Source organism: Pelobates fuscus, chromosome 2, assembly GCF_036172605.1.
Source record: "Pelobates fuscus isolate aPelFus1 chromosome 2, aPelFus1.pri, whole genome shotgun sequence".
NCBI lineage: Eukaryota > Metazoa > Chordata > Amphibia > Anura > Pelobatidae > Pelobates > Pelobates fuscus.
In genome coordinates, this window is record NC_086318.1 from 422,244,171 (window position 1) to 422,261,492 (window position 17,322).

The window sequence follows — 17,322 nt, forward strand, 5'->3', positions numbered from 1 at the left end:
TGTAAAGAGAGCCCTATTTAGGCTTTCTTTATTGCAAGTTCTGTTTAATTAAGATTTTCTTATCCCCTGCTATGTTAATAGCTTGCTAGACCCTGCAAGAGCCTCCTGTATGTGATTAAAGTTCAATTTAGAGATTGAGATACAATTATTTAAGGTAAATTACATCTGTTTGAAAGTGAAACCAGTTTTTTTTTTTCATGCAGGCTCTGTCAATCATAGCCAGGGGAGGTGTGGCTAGGGCTGCATAAACAGAAACAAAGTGATTTAACTCCTAAATGACAGTGAATTGAGCAGTGAAATTGCAGGGGAATGATCTATACACTAAAACGGCTTTATTTAGCTAAAGTAATTTAGGTGACTATAGTGTTCCTTTAAGATGTAAAGAATAAAGGAATATCAAAATGTAGTAAATCTTCCTATATAATGGCATTGTGTAACTTCTTTATTAGTCAAAAAAATTGAGATGTAAATATGTTAAAGAGTGCATTTTTATGATAGCCGTGCCTAAATCCGCTTGTAATATACCTCTAAAATGTTTGCTGGTAAGTCTAACTTTTCCAAAGTGCCTGCAATACAGGGATTACACACACTCTCGGGAATTTAGTATTTGTGCCAAAAATCTCAAGTCACAGTTTAATATTACCTTAGCTTTTAACTTTGTCCAATTCTATTCTTCTAATGATTTATAGCATTTCTGCTCCATTTCAATCAGAATTACACTTTTCCCAAAGTCTTCTGAGTCAGGATTTTCATTGTCTGACGTTAATGATTTATTTAGGGATTTATTTCCCTTGTATTTAGGCTTCAATTTCTTTAAAAAATATTCTAAAACACTGAAAGTAATTTTGAAAAGTTCTCTACTTTTCGTGTTTAGTTGACTCTGCAGTTTGAATGTACTCCAGAAAGAAAGAAAGATAAAAAATGTCTGGCTCGTTGACGTCTTCGCATTCATACCCGTTTTATGTTTTTATTTGTGCGGTGTTCAACTGTAAGCTGAGCAGTCTCATTACTTTTGATTTTACAGTTTATCTGTCTAGATGAATGTTTCCTTGGACGTGTACCAATTAGCTGTGTTGGCATTGCTTGCCAACCCTCTTCTAGTAGTTATTTAATGATAACATATGACATGTTGATAATTGACTTGTTCACTCACCAAATGTTAGCAAAAAGGAATTTCTTGGAGACTATTAGCTGACAAATATCCATCCAAGTCAGCGGATATAATTTTAAGAAATTGTGCATTCATGTATTTGCAGAGCTACGCCAGATATTGAAAACCAATAACCATTATGCATCAGATTCAGATTTATAAACGTAAAAAAATCTTTAAAAAAAAAGCTAAAAAAGTTTATTTTTATAAAAAAGACCTGTGAAAACACTTAATAGTATATATTCATGTTATGAAATTTTGATTGCACTGATTAAATGACTATTAAACATTTTTCAATATGTTTAGCTTTAATTAAAGTACATTAAGAATATTAGACAAGAAAGAAAAAAACCTCTACAGAGTGAAAAGCAGAAGACATTCACAGACGAAAGTTAGCCACATGTTTCTCATTGAACTATTACTTATTTTTTATTACAAATAATTTTACTATCACACGTATTTTAAATATTAAAGGCCTACTCCAACCAAAAACAAAACAAAACAATGTGTTGATTAGAGTAACTCGTGCTGGCATGGTCCCCCCTCAAAAGAAATAAAAATAAAGGATACAATTACCTACCATCCCACGTTGATGCCAAGTTACCTACTTGGCTTCTACTTGTCTTCTCTGAATTAACAGAAGAGATTCTGATCAATTACTCCTTCTCTTTTTTTCTTTTTTTTTTCATTGTTAATTTTGTATTTCTTACACACACAGAAAAAACAACACAAGCCATAAACAACACAAAACACAATAACATAAAACTAAATAAAATAAAAATAAAAATACATAAACAAAATAAATTCAATGTTACTTTTCTTTGCTATTACCTTGATTTAATTTATAATCCTTATATTCAACTTATACCAGTATGCAAAGTAAAAATAATTGACATTGACAGTTAGTTCTTACTCACAAGCGGAATGCTCAGCATATTCGTCCTGTTTTAACAGTTTTAACACTATTTTACCTAAATCTTTCAGCTTTGCAGTCATACCCTATCAATTATTCATTAATATGCAATAATGTACATGCTTTAACCTCATATCTGTTTTAGGCTATTCCTCCTTTTGCTATAACCTCTATTTATACCTTACACCTATATGCTAACCAATCTTGCCATGCTTTTTCATGGCCATCTTCTCTACCTTCTATTTTATTTACTATTCTCTCATATTGATACGTCTTGTCTACTCTTTCCTGCACTTCCAAAATATATGGTGGGATTGTTTTTTTCCAATTTTGAGCAATGCTTATTTTTGCAGCGATTAATATATGAATAATAACTACCTTATTTTTTATTCGACTCCACTCTTGGTATATATGTAAAAGATAGAACTCAGGGAAATTTGGTATCACTGTATCCATTAAAATTTGAATTACTAATTTAACATCGTTCCAAAACTGTACAAGACGAGAGCATCCCCAAAAAATATGTAATAAAGTTCCCTTCTCCCTTTGACACCTCCAGCACCTGTCAGAGGCAGCTTCATACATTCGAGACACTTTTGCAGGAACTAAGTACCAACGCATTAATATTTTGCTATAAGCTTCCCAATATGTAAGGCTGTGAGATATTTGTTTAGTAATTTTTATAGTTTGATACCAATGGGATAGATCAAAGGTTTTTGATAGGTCTCGTTCCCATAATATCATATAAGGCAACTTTTCTTCCCCATTTACATATAAAAGGCTTTTGTAGCATATTAAAAGAGGTTTACTCTCCATATTAGGGTTCAAACAGAATTTACCCAACCAAGTCACTAAGGCCATATCTAATTTTAACAGCTTATTTTCTAACAAAAAATTCTTGATCCTTAAATACGAAAATACCTCTTTATTCGGAAGGGCAAACTCTGCCTGCAAACTAGGATATGATTTGAGCCCTGCCTCATTATATAACATATGCACTTTACTAATGCCATTAGTTTCCCAAGTATTCAAATTTAAATCTTGTATAAAGTACTTTATTACATATAATGGTGCTAAGACTAATAGCTTTACACCTTTTAGCAATTTAGGAGTCCATTTTGACCAATGATAGAGCATTAATTTTGTCGTAGAAAGCATGTTTTTGCCTATTGACCCATTCATTAAGGTCTCCCATAAAAGCTTTTCTATTAAATAGGGTTTAGCGCAAGCTTGTTCCAGTTTTAACCATACTGGTGAATTTAAACGGAAAAGTACTGCCAAAGCATAGGACAACATAGATGCCTGATAATATTTAATAATGTTAGGAATACCCAATCCGCCTTGTAGATATGGAAGCTCTGTAAGCCTAGCTGCCACCCTTGGCGGTTTTTTTTTCCATATGTATGAGTTAAACATAAGTTGAAATTTTTTTAATACATTTTTTGGCACAGCCATAGGAATAGTTTGAAAAAGATACAATATATGGGGTAAGGCCATCATTTTAATTGTGTGTACACGCCCTAACCAAGATGTCCCCAAAGTCCCCCAATTTTCTAACTGATCTTTTAATTTATGTAATACAGGAATATGATTATGCTTAATTAAAAGAGAGCTCGTTTTAGTAAGTTTTATGCCCAGGTATGTTAGAAAATCTTTGCGCCAATCGAACGAGTAAGTACCTGCTAATTGATTTATCTCCGTTTTAGGTACACCCAACGGTAACGCCTGGGTTTTTTTAACATTATTTTTATAATAGGAGATCATACTAAATCTTTCCAACAGTTTAACCAAATACGGTAATGATTCTTTAGGTTTTGATACAAATAAAAGTGCATCATCAGCAAAAAGAGCTAATTTTTGTTCCCCAACCGGGGTATTTAACCCACATATACCAGCATGTTGTTTTATGTGTCTAATCAAGGGCTCTAAGGTTATTATAAAAATTATTGGGGAAAGTGGGCACCCCTGGCGTGTTCCATTTGAGATCTCAAATTTAGAGGATATAAAGCCAGTATTCATAACCTTCGATGATGGTTTTGAGTATAATGCCATAATATTGTTCACAAAGGATTGTGGAAAATTGTATTTCTGGAGGACATGCTCCATATAACCCCAATTCAAACGATCAAACGCTTTTTCAGCGTCCAAAGCAAGCAAAATCCCCTGATAATTATTAATACTTGCCCATTCTATAAGATTAATATAATGTCTTGTATTGTCCTCTACTTGTCTACCTGAAACAAAACCAGCTTGCTCCTCTGAAATAAGCCCCAATAGGATCGGTTTTATTCTAGATGCCAATACTTTAGCATATATTTTTATATCTACATTTAAGAGTGAAATGAGGTTAGCGCATTCTGTTGGTGGTTTACCAGGCTTAGGAAGGGTTACTATAAATGCCTCTAACATTTCCGGCGGTATCGCATTTGGTGTTTTAAAGCTATTAAAAAGCTTCGTAAGAAATGGTGTCAAGATCGGTTCCATTTTGATATAATAATAGTTAGAAAAACCATCTGGCCCTGGTGCTTTATGTTTGGGAAGAGCCAATATAGCTTTGCTTATTTCATCTTCTATAAACGGCTCCACCAACATCTGTTGTTGACTCACTGAAATTTTAGGAAGTTCTATTTCCTCCAAAAATTTCTCTATTTCAGAGCCAGAAGGCTGTAATATATTTGAGTCTTCCGTTAAATTATACAGTTTCCTATAATAACCTGCTAATTCAGCTACAATATCTTTTGGGTTAAATAATTTACAATTATTCGCCGAGATCATATAGGGGATTTTTGTTTGAAGATACTTTGTTTTTAGCATATTAGCTAAAATTTTTCCTGCTTTATTGCCATGAATATAAAATTTCAATTTTAACGCTCTCATATATTTTTCTGTTTCTGCTAATGTCAATACATCGAGTTCCATTTCTTGGAAGAGGAAAATAAAATTAAACCAAATAGATTGTATGGTAGTCAAATAGCTAAAGTAAGAAAGGAAATTACTCCTTCTCGTTGGTCATGAAGTGCAAGATTGTATCCACATTAAACTCACATAAAAATAGATGGACTAATATTGCCATATATGGTTCCACCAATTGCTAGCGCAATAAAGTGGTGGAAACACTGGGAAACAAAAAAAAAATGCACATTGCTCCGAGAGTTGTAACTCCACCATAGGCAATGTCATTAACCAGCACACAATCAACGTTCTGGACTTGTTAATGTTAAACCTGTGTATAGCATGCTGGTGATAGATGACCAATGGCGGCCATAAGACCCATGTTTCTCACCTTGCAGTGAAGGGGAATGATGTCCACAGAATAGGATTTGGCTATAGGGAGAACTTGGCATTGACGTGGGATTATCTTTTCTTTTTATTCCTTTGGGAGGGTCTTGGGGAACCATGTCAGCACGAGTTACCCTAATCAAAACAGTGTTTTTTTTTTTGGTTTTTTTTGTTTGGAGTAAGGTTTTAATATTTAAAATAATTAAAATAATTGCAATTGTATAATTATTTATAATAAAAAAATAAGTAATAGTTTGAAGAGAAACATGGGGCTTTTGTCTGTGAATGTCTTCTGGTTTTTACTCATTAGGTTTTTTTTTTTCTTGTCTAATATTCTTAATGTACTTTAATTAAAAGCTAAACGTTTTGAAAAATGTTCAATAGTCATTTAATCAGTTCAATCAAAATTTCATAACATGAATATATATTTTATGAGCTGTTAAATTAAAGTTTTATTAAATGATCTAGCCAAATGATATGTTGTACATTAGCCATATAAAAAAAAATGCAATCGTTAGAACTTTTAGTGCCAAAGGCAACATGTAACTCAATGCCAGGGTCTGTGGGGTTAAATATTAATTCTATAAAATTATATCGTTATATTTATAGAAATTACATAGCAGCCTTTTCCAGATCAGTTTCTCTGAGGTCAAAGTATTGACTTGTCCTTGAGTAAAACCCAAGGTAGACTTACTTGAGATCACTTTGAGTTTCAAGGAACGACTTGCATTGAGTGTTTTTTTGGGATGCTAAATTTGTTGAAATCCTCTAGATGCTAGGATTGAGGACAATTCTTTAATTAAAGGCTAGACTCTATTGAAGACGAAGGTTAACTGAGAGCTTGATGGTGATTAGTGAACAGTGAATCTCCAAGTATTGCAAATTCAAGAGGTCACAATTTACTTTGAGTAGTCCATTCAACAAAGCTAGAAATTGTGGCTTTGAAAGTGGAACCCTTTGTGTGCATTGCGTTAGATTCATTCTACTAGCTTTTAAAAGAAGCAAAACTACAAATTGCATCCATTTTACCAGGAACAGTTAATAGTTACAGAGGTCAGTATTCTTTTTTTGTGAAATCTTTTTTTCTTGAGTTTTTGTAGATATGGAGACAAAAGAATTGTAGGCACGCTGGCCCCACTACATACATGCATGCAGATATTACACAGATACACAGCTTGTACGGATCCAGTTACGTTATCAGGTGTTATATTACTGCGGGCGGTGGTTCTCGAGGTACATTCTAAGTAAAAAATATAATGGTGACATGAAATTCAGACCCTTCCCCAATGATAGCTTTTGTCTGTATCTGCCTGTTGTTCTATAAGGCATCCTGTGTTGTTTGGGAAAGTCAGTCCTTCCTACCGCCATGTCATAACAGTAAGGCCTGCGAGAGAGGACAGCGAAGAAAGAAAGATGCCAGAGGTAAGTAGGTGAAGAGAAAAGGAGCAAAGAAAGTCCCCTACAGGCCCCCTTGTCTCCCATCCATGTAATCATTCAAAATCTGAATAGGTCAGTATTCTAACATGAATAAAGAGTATGATGATGATACATGAGGTGGCAAATTGATTGTCATGGATTCAATTTCTTCGTGGATGGGTGTATTGACTAGGCGTACGAATTACAGACTAAATATGGGATTCACTCCCTAAACCGCGTTCATTCACTAAACTGTGAACTGTATTAAATTGAAATCTACATGGCCAGATAAAGTCAACAGCAGCCAAGCTGTGACTCTAGCTGAATTGGAATTGGGATAGTATTTGGATTTGCATTGGAGGTTAGTGAATGAAATCTTCAAATTTTTTAGTAGCAACACATCAACCATGATATTAGTTCCAAATAATATATCTTTAGAAACATAAGCACATTCATATCCCTACATATATTTTTGTCTTTGGCAATCATGTGTACAAGATATGTTTCTAACTGATGTCATGAGAAAACTGGTGTATTATGGGAAAGTACAGTACTTATGAGCTATAAGTGTTCTTAATACCTAAGAAGGTGACCTAGAGGTGTATAATGATGCTCTTGAAATTAATTGGCAGTTGTTACAAAGGTGTACTTGCACATCTTGCAAATCATGCAACGTTCTAAGAAGAATCAACGTCTTTGTCCTTCCCTATAAGTCTGAGTCAAACCACAAAAGAACCTTATAAACAACAATAATACCACTAACAACGAAAAAAACTGTTAGAAAGCCTTCCCTTTTAAGCCTGTGTCATTCAGCGCATATTATAGAGAAAACTATTTTAATAGCACATTAACTTTCATTTTCGGAACCATAAGAACAGGGGAGTTTGTAACTTTTTTTTTCTTGGTGCGGGTGATTGAAATCTCTTATTTATACGACTGCTGGCACAACATTTTCATATCAAAGGCAGAAAGTATTATTAACGACTTTGTACATGTGAAACATGAAATGGTGGGTAACGTTTGAGATAACAGATCTGCCCGACCAGAAAAAACTATTAAACCGCAGTCAACCCTTTTTCAATTAAATGTAAGGAAATTTGCTCACGCTGTGAGCTTTCCTGATACTTTAGCTGAAAATGCATATTATTTTTATTTTCACATAGTAAAAAAATATCCTCCAGTCGGGAGATGATTTGAGATCATCTTCTATAACGTATAATCTAACTGCAAGGTATCTTTTTGTTGGCTGACAAATGTTATTTTCCTATCCCCAAATGCTTCTATTGGAACATCAAAGGCTGTAGAATAAGCTTCGAACAAAATGTGAGCCTTCTTGTAGGGCACTTCGCTGCTAAACAAATATCTTTAACATATCTAAAAACATTTTAGAATGAATGTAATGTCAGTACACAATAATAAAAAAAAACCTTTCTCGAATTAGTCTTTCAACTTTAGGTCTATGAAAGAAATAATCAGTACAAAAAGCAAAGAAATAAAGTTTTTTTTTCCAATTCAATTTTAGAGACTTTGCTGGATATTGGATTTTTAAAGGGACACTCCAAACATGCTAGCACATTATGGGCCTCACACAAATATGGTGCTACTAGAACCACATGAACTATATCCTAGACTGCCTATGAGTTACCGCACTAGGTGACACTATCAGTTACCACACTGGGTAAAACCATAAGATACTGCATCAGGTGACACCATGAGTTAAAGCACTATGTGACAGTATCAGTTACCACACAGGGTGACACCATGAGTTACCGCACCTGGTGACTCCATGAGTTACTGCACCGGGTGACACCATGCGATACTGCACCAGATGACACCATGAGTTACTACACCTGGTGACTCCATGAGTTACTGCACTGGGTGACACCATGAGATACTGCACCGGGTGACACTGTAAATTACTGCACTGGGTGACTCCATGAGTTACTGCACTGGGTGACACTGTGAGTTACTGCACCAGGTTACACCATGAGTTACCGCACTCGGTGACACCGTGGGTTATCGCAAAAGGTGACACAGTGAGTTATCGCACCGGGTGAGACTGTGAATTACTGCACCTGAGGACAGTGAGAGTTACTGCAACTGATGACACTGTGAGTTACTGCACCGGGTGACAGCATGAGTTACTGCACCTGGTGACACCGTGAGTTATCGCACCGGGTGACAGCATGAGTTACTGCACCGGGTGACACCATAAGTTACAGCTTACAGTGACTTGAGATGTTAGTTACCTTGGCGAATGTGACTTTGTTACATTAGAATATGACATAACATGACATCATGCTCCAGTGCTCTTATCTTTCATTTCTAGTAATTCTAGTGAAAGAGAAATATTGCTACAATAAAATAAAAATAGTTGTGCATATAACGACAGAGCATAAATATCTTGATTTTATTGTAGCAAATCCTTATTATGCAGCAAATATTCTTGAATGAGTTTACTGTCTAGGTAGGATTCTAATTTTGGAAAGAAATTATTATAAACAGGGCAAGAGAGAAGGATTGTGCATTAATATTCAAGTACAAGTTTGTTTAGGTCTTAAGAAGAGCCCCATGTGTTAACACGGCATATCAACCTGCAAATTCTCTGTTAAATTTCTCCTTTAACAAGAGTTAAAAGTCAGCAGGAACCAGCGAGAGATTTCACAGCTTTTTTACCACCTCTGATAATAGCAGTCAATCTAGATGGCTATCTTAAAAGCGGAGAACCACCACCAAGGGTTTCCAATTAGCACGCAGTCATCAGTTACTTAGTGAAACAATTGAGATGATTTGCAAGATAGACATGCATATGTGCTTGCAATTGGCACAAAATGGATTTATTGTCTAGTTGTAGCCTGGAATCATGTTAGTTACACTGGAATTAATTAATTATTTCAGCAACCCATTGAATTGTTCAACACACCGAATGCCGATAGGTTTAATATTCTATTACATCTTGACTCTGGTAAATAATATTTGATATAGAATCCATAGATCCCTCTCTTTTTCATATTAATATGATGCTGAGTCTTATAGCAAATGTGGTTACAAGTAGAGAATACGCTTAATTTATTGGTCACATTGGACATCATGCAAAGGAAACATCTTCACCCAATGCTTATTTTCACAAAGATCCGAGTGCGGATCGAAACGGGATCGAGACGTTGCTGTGTTTGCCGTGTTTCTCCAATAAAACTGCTGTTTGAAAAAGACCCTGAGTGCCTGGACTTTATTGTCTTCACTATATGGAATGGGGGTTAGCTAGCCTTAGGTACAGTGCACCGAGGTCTAAAAGTGATGAGGCTATGTAGGGGTGGTCTTGTTGTTACATTGTTTATAGATCTCTCTTCATTCTCTGTAATTAATGATTGTCCATAATGGCATTTCATAGTTTAACTCCTTGTATAGAACACACATCACTTGTGTGTTAAAAACAGGTATACTCTGGATCTAAAACAAGCCTAATCTGAAAAACAGTAGGGGACTGACAGGCATGCCATTTTAAAGGGTTTCTCCAACCACCATGACCACTTCAGTGATTTTAAGTGGTCATGGTTTATGGTGTCAGGAGTAAGTGACTGAGGTATTTTGAATTGTGTGACGTGGGCTAGTTGCCCTCCCATCACACGTGACATTGGGTTCCGGGCTGCCAATGTCAATTCTCTGCACAGCGCACTGGCGATGGACGTGATCATCTTCTTCCCTAGCAGGCACCTTTTTCCTACTGTGTGCTACCTCCCACCTCCCTTCATGGCACACAGTTATTTAACCAGAACGTTGGTCCTTAGGGGTTTAAACAAATCCCTTGTGACGTTGGAGTGGGCCTGGAAGTCAGCGGGCAATTCATCTCACGCAAGATTCTTGGTAAATAAGCCACCTTTTTTTTTATAGCTTTTACTGCAAATCGTGCTGTGGGGGGAGACCTTCTCCATAGTGTCCAAAAGGGCTTATTACACAGGAAAGGTCCCCTCTCAAAAAGTTTGGAGTAGCCCTTTAAATCATGATGCTTTTTAATGGATTGTCTTCAGGAAATCCTATGATATCAAGAAAAATAAATCTATCCTTAGATCTTTTCTCAGGTTCGTAGGTTTCTTGTTAGTATTGTGAGTCATTTTGGGTTATCCCCACTTTTGTGAAGAGATCCCTGTGCACTTTCATTAGTGGGTGGAAGTTGTGGTAGGTTCATCATATTGGATTTGCTATCTGTTCAAATTTGACCTTAGAAATTATTAAACAAATTAAGTCTTTAATTCCATCCCAAAACATAGATGGCAACAAACCATACTCCATCCAATAAAACAGATTTGTTATTTTTATATTATATACAAATCCGTACAATATAAAGGGACTGAAAGGCTGAGGGGAAAGAATGTCGTATGTATTATTCTGAGTGTGTGAGCAGTGTATCAAAGACGTATATACCATGTCACCAGAGACAATTCAATGCAATAAGCACAATTCACCGATGTACCAGATTTTAATTCACATATTCAACATTTCTAAAAAATAAAGCAAAAAAAGTTATGTGTGCACTATCCCAATTCCATATGCACATTTAAATAACAGGAGGTCTTCAGTACCACTCCAATGTCCATACAAATAACCTCCTGTTATGTGAATGTGCACGGGGATTTAGGATAGTACATAGGTCATTTTTTGTCTTTTACTATATCCATTGCTGCTGTTTGTACTATTTTTTTCTGACAAAAAAAAATCAAGGTGTTCAATACTGTCTAAAAATGAGAACTGGGTTCGCAACAAGCTTCTTGGCAGGGTGCTACGTCTTCCTTTAAAATGCATGTTTTATTGCTCGACATGTTTATGAAATATACTCATCTGTCTTCCTTGCTTGGGATCATTGAGGCGTGTTCCTTTCTCGGACTGAAACATTATGCAGAATGGGGAATGAATATACTTACTAAAGGTTATCTAAAGTGTCGGCTCTACTGCTCGCCAAGGTGGGGATCAGGAGAATAAATTGGATAGACAGGACACAGCTATGTTGAATAAAGCAGGCACAATTACTGGGGTTTCCAACATGTTATGAAGATGAAAGCAGTATTTTATAATTTTTGCAACTGACCTCTTTTTTTTTTTTAGTAAAGAAAAGTGTGGATTCTGTATCTGTAAGCCTTTGTAAGACTAGGATTGCTGATACAATAATGTATCACATGACTTCAGAACTACATGGACTGCATTACCCATGAGTAAAGAAAAAAAAATGAATTGGGAGCATTTCTCAGCAATGGTGCTGTCTCACACTTTGGAATTAGTGTAGAACCCACTGATATTGAGGTACTGTGACATGGCGGCGGGTTTAACACAATATGACTGATGTCACAACAACTATATGATCCAACACGCAGAACTATGTAACATCTACATAGAACAGAAAAACAGACAGAACGTAAACCGGTCCTTAGAATGTCCGGGTTAATACATTGAAAAATAGAGAATAGTCAAGGGAAAGCCGAGGTCAAGGGAGCCGGAAATACACAAGATCGATAAGAAAGCCAAGTTAGGGAAACGAGAAATTAGAATAGTCAGGAATACCAAGAATATCAATAACAAGATCCGGAAAACACACTCTCAGATACCAGGAACGGAAACCATGACAGGACAATGAGCTAAGGTATTCTGGGGTTTAAATACCCCCCCTTGGGCTGTGATTGGGCTGTGATTAGCAGAACGTGCGTGTGCGTTGACGTTGTGATGTCACACACACGGACGCGTAACTTTTGGAGGCAGGTGCTACAAATGGACGCAACCTCGTGGTCAGCGCCATTTTGGATCCCACGTTTGAAGGAGATGGACGCCCCAACGGCTCGGCTACCAGATCGCTGCTGCACAGGTAAATCCTTTGTGTAGTCACATCAATTGGGTATTTCCTTTGTAGGGTTACACCGATCCGGCTGTGAGCCGGGGGCCGTGACAATCATATGGTGGTAACTAAATCCCCATATTTGTCTGCTGAGATAGGTGATTTTAAGAAGCCTTATAAAATTTAAAAGTGTATTTTTATGTGTGCACTGCTCTTTAATCTGTATATTGTACATTACCCATGAAGCACACTCTATCTAAATTTTACCTAAAAGGGGGAAACGTATTACAGAAAATGTAATCCAGAAATACCTGTAGAGCCAAGCTTAGGTATTAAAAGTGACATAACGTTGTTAGATAGTTTTGATTCATTACTGGTGCATGAGATAATAGGCTATGTTAAGACTGGCAACACATCCCAGGGTCCAGACACAGGTGCCACAGCTGAGTAAGAGGATTGTTTGTTACGGATGACTAAAACAGAATGCTCTTGCCGTGTGGAGATAAAAAACAAAACAAAAGAAAACTGACAGCTTGAAAACATGTAGATTAAATGTATATTTTACTTTCAAAATATGCTCATATTTACTTAATTCTAAACATTCAATATGTCTGCTGTTAAAATAAACATATGTAAAAAATCACACCCTTTGTAGGAAAAAGTACAACATAACACCTCACGCATGAGAGGAACAATATGGTAAGTCATCTGTATCGAGGGAGTAGGTAAAGCACTGCAAAGCCCCACTTAGAGGCTACTTTAGTAGACACACCTGTTGCATGTCGTCCCTTTTACCTTGAGGGTATCACTTTGAGGAGTTCCTGGATTATATTAGCATCACACACTTCTGGCAGATTTTTTTTGCCAAATATTTCTGCTTTGCTTTGCATTTGGTGCTTTCTAATCCAACTAATTTCAAGGCTGCTTTATCTGAATAATACTTGAAAAGTAACACAAGGCATTCTGAGTAATTTTGTAGAACCAGCTTTGTGACATGGAACATCTTCCTGCTGATACTATTCATTTGTAAATGGATAAAAGACATGATCAGAAACAGTACTTACGTACATCATGGCATTAAAATAATACTCCGTTGGTATTAGGGTTCAATATGTGTAAAAAAAATAAAAAAGAAATCCTCAAAAGGTTATCAACTTCATTAAAAACAAAAGAAACATTATACAGAAATATCTCATAATTAATTAATGTAGAAATTGTTTGATATTTTAGTACCTCTTGCTCTCACAGACTGGTTTCATACACATTTTAATATGTCTATCATCGGGTGTTTGTTACCTTATGTAGGCTAAATTATTTTGTACAAAATATCTGCTTAGCCACTTTAATAAAGGTAATACAATGTATTGTGTATTTGAAGTTCTACTTTTCATGTTAAGCTTCTAGACAAGTAATATGCCGGCTTTGGAGAAGAGAGACAGCTTTAGAAAATTATTATGGCATGTAAGAGTGATCTTCAAGCAATGAGCGAGGAGAGATCATTGGACACAAGGAAAGCAATATATCTCTGGATAGAATGTGATTAGAAGGGTACAACAAAGTTACGGAAAGGAGGAGAAGAGTTATTGAGGGCTTTATAAGTTAAGTTCAGATTGTTTTGCCTTATTCTCAAGAGGAGAAGTTGATCTGCAATGATAAGTCTTCTGAGAATATTTTGGATATATTTGAAGGGGAGACCAGCAACTAATGAAGTACAATGGTCATGGCCTAACCGTACAAGGGGGTTAATCACAGTCTTGGAATAAATTCTGCCTGAGAGAATGCTGGAATTTAGAGATGTCTGGAAGGTAAAGGCAGCAGGATTTGATTATTGTCTGTATGAAGTGAAGAAACGAGAGGCGGGAGTGGAAGGTTACCTCTAGACTTTGGGTTTCAGAGGTTGGTGTAATTTGCGCGGCTGTCCACATTAATTATTTAAGGAATGCCGGGCTGTGATGTAAAATAAGAATAATACAAGCTCTGTCTCATGTTTCCTTTCGGGATCCATATGGATATAACAGACAGAAAGTCACTTATAAGAGATAATACAGAGGTGATGAGTGATGGAACTGGAAATGTCTGTGTAGAGTAGATAGGAGCAATTACAAAATGCATGGGCCTTCTTCACACTCTGTTAATGTAACACCAATCCCCCCAAGTTTTATATTGTATTTTAAAGCCGGGGCACAAAATACAGATTTTTGCTTAGTGGAGGCCCCATTGTAAGTTACCAGTGAGTGAAGGTAGTAGGCGCAGCCACTCAGTTTATACCGTTCACGCCGTACTACGAGAACACACAACAAGAGATATATCATGATACGAATATGACTATTTACAGTCAAGGTGGCCCAGCAGATTGCTCTCACACCTACTTATCAGCAGAGTAGTTAAAGGGACACTCCAGGCACCCAGACCACTTCTGCCCTTTGGAGTGGTCTGGGTGCCAACTCCCACTACTCTTAACCCTGCAAGTGTAATTATTGCAGTTTTTTATAAACTGCAATAATTACCTTGCAGGGTTAACTCCACCTCTAGTGGCTGTCTGCTAGACAGCCACTAGAGGGAACTTCCTGACTCATAGCACAGATTCTCTGTGCTAGAGCGTCGCTGGACGTCCTCACGCTGTGTGAGGATCTCCAGCGTCGCTCAATTCCCCATAGGAAAGCATTGAAAATCTTTTTCAATGCTTTCCTATGCGGAGACCTAATGCGCATGTGCGGCATTGCCACACATGCGCATTAGGTCTCCTCGGCCGGTGGGCGGGATCAGTTTCGCCGACCGGCTGACGGAGTCAGTAGGAGAAGCGGCGCGGAGGAGGTAAGTGACTGAAGGGCTTTTCACCCCTTCAGCAACTGGGGATTGGGGGGGTGGGAGTGAGTGGGAACCTGCAGTGCCAGGAAAACGGATTGTTTTCCTGGCACTGGAGTTTTGCTTTAAGCATTATTATTTTAGTTTTACGTTATATAATATTAAACTAAATTGTGTCTGCAATCATTACCTATGATTATAATAATAATAATAATAATAATACATATTGGTAATTATGTTACCAAATCCCCTATGATGACAACGCCCTGGCTTCATTGCCAGTTCGATGGCATCTTAATGGAATTACATTAGTCACTCCTATTTCATATTCCTCTAGCAAAGCGTGAGGTGTATCTCCAGAGAGATAATCACAGCAGCTACAGTGCAGTTGCTGTGATAACTAGCAGGAAACATGTCTATATGAAGGTTCTTCTGCTCTCCCTGTCTTTTAATTCATAACACACATGCTATGTAACGGGCATTGTTCTGTTTGCCGAGGAATTGGTTTAAAGGTGAGGTAGAGATCAGTTCTTTTTTTAACATTTATTAAAAATTCTATACTTTTACTACTATGTCTGCTAATACAATGTCTGCAGTTTTCCATTGTATCATGCTAAATCAAGTTGTGCGTTCCATAACAGGTACACTTTAAAAGAGATGATGATAATAATTATTTGTAGAGCACCAATATTTTGCTCTGCGCGGTACCATGGTAAAAAAAAGAAATTAATGAACAGGTTAAGCTAAACACAAAACGAGCAAAATACGGTCTTGTGTAAATGAGCTTACAATCCAAACATATCAGCGGGAGAAACACAAATGATCTATTCACCCAATAATCTCCAAAGGTTCTAACAGAATCCACAGAAACAGATAGAAGACCAAAATTGTTGAAAAGGCAATTAGCTGTTTGTTACTGAATGACCGCAGACAATGCTTGAATGGCTTCCTTTTAGTCATTGGACAGCAGTATTTACCAGGGTTGTTTCTGTTAAAGTTTTGGGTCACTGCAAGTCTTAAGCAAGTGATTGGGAGAGCAGAGAGCCAGCTAAACTGTTTACTAATTTGTCTTAATGAGTTGTCAGAACAAAGTGTTAAGATGCCCCTTTCTACCAATATATCCCTTTATAAAGAGCCCTTTTTGTTTGGAAACATTGGCTTAATATCTGCCAGAACACATTAACCAGCTTAGTGATTGATCACAATATGTTCAGTTGAAGAGGTGGCTTTATGGTTTAAGAGGCAAAAGATTAAGGGAGGGGAATGGGTGGAAGGAGGTCATGGAAGATCTCCCCCTGCACATCAAGGAATTATATTTTACACAAGCCATGTAACCAATTCAAAATGCATAACATACTATTTATTTTCTCATAAATCAGAGGGCACATGTCTAGAAAATTATGTAAACAAGGGCAGTATTTTATACATACAGGCAAAAATACTTCTGTATTTATTAACTAGTTAGCTAGAACAGCTGCACATTGGTAGTTGGTCACTTTGTATTCATTAGTACCACAGACCGATTTACATGGACCTTCAGTTTCCTTTTTCCCATACATTTCCCTATTTTTTGCCTTCCCTCATTTTTCCAGCCTCAGCCCCTCTGTATTTCAGTATTTTACCCAGATTAGTCCAATACAGCATGGTAACTGTCAGAAATAAAACAAAAAATAAGTACTGTGTATTAGTGATTCCCGAACAGTTCGCCAGGAACCATTCGCCGGCGAACATAGCGTGTTCGCAGTCGCGAACATGCGCGATGTTCGGTCCGCCCCCTATTCGTCATCATTGAGTAAACTTTGACCCTGTACCTCACAGTCAGCAGACACATTCCAGCCAATCAGCAGCAGACCCTCCCTCCCAAACCCTCCCACCTCAATGACGAATAGGGGGCGGACCAAACATCGCTCGTGTTCGCCAGCGAACGGTTCCCGGCGA

The 17,322-nt window shown here is 37.0% G+C and overlaps 1 protein-coding gene across 2 annotated transcripts in view; it reads left to right on the top strand.

Moving 5' to 3' along the window:
- MACROD2 (mono-ADP ribosylhydrolase 2) overlaps positions 1-17,322 on the top strand; it is a 1,922,332-nt gene that overhangs the window by 647,601 nt on the left and 1,257,409 nt on the right. The gene's annotated exons all lie outside the window — the stretch shown is intronic.